Source organism: Lactuca sativa, chromosome 5 (genome assembly GCF_002870075.4).
Source record: "Lactuca sativa cultivar Salinas chromosome 5, Lsat_Salinas_v11, whole genome shotgun sequence".
NCBI classification, from domain to species: domain Eukaryota; kingdom Viridiplantae; phylum Streptophyta; class Magnoliopsida; order Asterales; family Asteraceae; genus Lactuca; species Lactuca sativa.
The window spans coordinates 242,221,081-242,224,968 of NC_056627.2; the positions used below are offsets into that span (position 1 = coordinate 242,221,081).

Genomic DNA, 3,888 nt, shown 5'->3' on the forward strand with positions numbered 1-3,888 from the left:
TGTCATACAAAGAATCATTCAAATGTTAAACAAAAATAATACATTGCTAATATGTGTTATACATTCCTATAAAAGTAACAAATAATCATACAACTTTGTTTCTTACTGGAAAGGAATGCCAAACATGATTAAAAATATCACTTAATCTTTGATTAATCACCTGCTTAAGTAGAATGATGTTGTTGAGAAGGTTACCTAGCCATGCCAAAATATGATATCTTAGGGTTCATGTCCAAATCAAGTAAAGCATTGCTAGCTTAAATTCATCAAGTCCTTGCCGTGAAGTCTTAGATAGAAGCTTAACTGCAATCTCCAATCCTTCTAGCAGACCCTAAAGATCATTATTGGCCATGTAGCAGGATCAACCTGCAATCTCTTTTCTGCCTTCTTATTACTTGCAGCATCTTGTGCCTGTTTGACCAAGGTTGTGCCTTCAGCAGCAACATGCTGCATTGCATCAAAAAGATAAAAACAGATGACAACAAATACAAATAACTATATTCTACTTAAAAGAAAGAATCCAACTCCTAAATCATAAACCTTTTTAAACATACTAGAGACAGGATCCAATCCATGGGGTATTTTTGGAAAATAGTCTGAACATTCTTGACAAATCATCAACCTGCAAGTGAAGGGTAGAAAGGGAAGAAACAAATGTTCACAACCAGTAAGAAATCTAAACACTAGAAGTTTCACAGTGATTGTTGATTCCTATAAACTCAAATGTGAGATGAGAGGCTTGTTGACAACTAGTAAGAAATACTAAGTAGAAAGAAACAAATTGATGATATTACCTGGTCAAGGAGGAAAGCGACAAGAAATGGTACATAGAAAAAATATATATTTATTTAGAATTAAATAAAAAAAAATATAATGATAATAGTTTGATATTAAATTATGCTATCCTTGTGAACATTTGTGCTTGTGTCATTGCATGCCTGCAACCCCAGTGGTAGAAAAGTTTCATAGTATCTGTAACAAGATATAAAATTATAATTTTTTTAAAATAAAAATACTAAAGTAACAAAAGAATTAAAAAAAGCTTACTTTAGAGCTACATCTCCACAATGCTCTGCCACGTCATCAAATATGCAAATTGCTATTCTTTTCTCCTCAGATGTCCTATCCTTGCCCTAAATTTAAAATGCAAGTCTTATTTTTAATATTTGTATAAAAACTAAAAAATAAAAAATAATTATTTAAAAAAATATAATTAATGTTACTCAATACTCAGCCAGAATGGCATCAAGTAAGGCAAGAGTTCATCAAAAAGAGGCAGAAATGGGGTCTTGAAAGTCTTGAGTAGAGTACCCAAACAATCACCAACCTAGATTTAACAAAAAAAGAAAATATTATGAATAATTTATTAAGATAAACAGATTTATAAAAAAATAGATTATATAATATAAGAGCATATACTTCCTCTTGTTTGTTTTCTTCTTTCAACATTTCCCCTTCTTCTGCATCAAAGTCCTCTGTTTTGACTCTTTCACCCCTTTCATTTCTTCTTGCTGAGCTGGCAGTGATCACCTATTTGATCTTTTCAACAATGCTTCTAGCTTGATTTTCATCTAAAAGGGGCCCACAAAATTTTTGCACATTCCTTGATTGAATCAATCATACTTGAGCAAATTTCAGTCTCAGGTTCCTAAAAGACAAAATCCAGTAAATAAAGATTCATATGAGCAAACATAAGTCAACAAATAGGGGGAATGACGAAAATAACCTTGTGAAGAGCCTTTACTAAAGCTGGTATGATATAGTATGACAACGGTTTACATATGACTCATTGCGACCCTGAGATTGCTCCTTTTCAACAGCTAGTTTTGCTAAACGAATAACCTCAGGCCTAGCTAAAAAGTCAAAGAAAAAGTCAACACTCAGAAAGAAAATAAAAAAATAACAGTTAAAGTTATCAGGGGTAAAAGAGGTATTTTATTTTGCCTGAAACTGCAGCCTTCCTAACTTCTTCATGGAAATAGAATTTAAGAAGTGGTACTAATGTTGGTGCAACCTGTCTTTTATTAAAAAGTTAAGCCGGTTTTTTTCAAATGTTAAAAGACAAGAAAGTGTAAAAGAGGAATTTCATTTCACCTGATCAATCCATGGGAAAAACCCTTCTTTTAATTCATCAGCATAGCAACACCAAAGGGGTAAAATGCTCATTAACTCTCTTATCTCCAAGTGTAGCTTTCTCCTCAAGGACGCTAGTTTTGATCCCTATTCTTTTATCTCCAAGTGTAATACTCTCAATGCTGCAATATTAAAGGGTAAAATGGTCATTAACTCTCATTCAAGCATTTAATTTATTAAAAATCACACTTTTCATCATCAAACTTGTCAATATTATCATCTGAATCATCAACAGAAGTAATTGTAACATCTGGTTTAAGTTGAACAGAATGAAGCAATGGTGGCATCACAACATTCATGTAAAGGAGAAAATCTTGCCCTAGGCACTTGCAGAGTCTTGCCCATGCCTACAATAAAAATATATAATTATAAATTTATAATCTTTAACTCAATTTGTTTTAAAAGAGTAAGTTTAATAACAGAAAAAGAAAAGAAGCATACAATTTGCTTTATCAGTTGCATTCATGAGTATAGCTTTCAAGTAAGGCAGAACTGTATCCTAATACTTTTGAAAATGCTCCTGTAAATCATAAACTATGTGAGAACCAATTTAAAGAAAATAAACAAGTTGGTGAGAGAATATGAAGATGAATAATACCTTAGATGAATCAGCAACAGATGCCAAAGCAGTCAAAGCTCCCTCTTACACCATCTGCTTTGGATTCTGTAAATACAAAAATGATTCAGTATTCATATATTCATATCTTTTAAGGTTACTACAAAATTATTTATACCTGTAAAAGTACAATTAATTTCCCCACAATCCCATCCAAGTAAGGTTGTAGAAGTTTTGATGTACAATTTTCACTGAAGTTGAGCACTGCTGAACTCGATTTAGAAATCGATTTAACTTCAAACAAAGGTTCGCTCGTAATTGAATGTGTCACTGATTGGTTCGCAAGTCGACACTTTCGTTCGGAGTTTTGCAATTGAAATCTGAAATCAGTCACACGAATCTGAATCAAAATTCAGATGTTCGTGTTCTTGGCTCGCTAAATTGTCATTAGATTTGCTGTTCACGGTCTCGGAATTAGAGGAAATTACTTTCGTTTTCTGGGAATTTAATCGATTCGCAGGTTTGGTAAATATTCTTCGTTCGTATCTTTCATGGAGTATGGGATCGGAGGTTCGTAGTTGGTGGTCTAATTTTGACATTCCAAAGTATGAACAATGCCTGAAAAACACGCATACATGATACAACAATGAAATCCACAAATACATATCGAAAGATAAAAAAACATATCATTACTCATTAGTAGTATCTTTACTAACCTGAACTCGTGGATTATGGAAATCATCCATTGTTGAAGCTAGTGATGGAAGAACAAGATGATGATATTGGTTTTACAAGTCTGTGCCCAAGTCTCTTTCTCTTTCTCTCTTTCTCTTTCTCTCTCTCTCTCTCTCTCTCTCTCTCTCTCTCTCTCTCTTCGGGAAACTTCAATTTCACCCTTTATTTCCACCGTAGACGCCACCTATTAAGGGTTCGCAGATGATGAATTTATGAAAATGGTGAATTTCCCTTTTCTGTGACCGATGTCATGAACAACATTTGTTACAGCCACCTTCGATCCTAGATTGTCCTTGAATCTCTCAAGAGTTCCTAGCCCGATAATGATCTCGATTCCGGATCCTTTGAAAGCTTTGTGAACTTCATGATCGGCGTCGTAGATTGAAAGAAATGAGGAGTGGTGATGATATTAGGGTTTTTTTAGGTATTGATAAGTGAGAGAGAAGAACTATGGAAATAAGGCA

At 33.5% G+C, this 3,888-nt stretch overlaps 1 pseudogene; it reads right to left on the reverse strand.

Moving 5' to 3' along the window:
- Window positions 1–890: 890 nt before the first annotated feature.
- Window positions 891–3,519, reverse strand: LOC111897927 (uncharacterized; annotated as a pseudogene).
- Window positions 3,520–3,888: the final 369 nt, after the last annotated feature.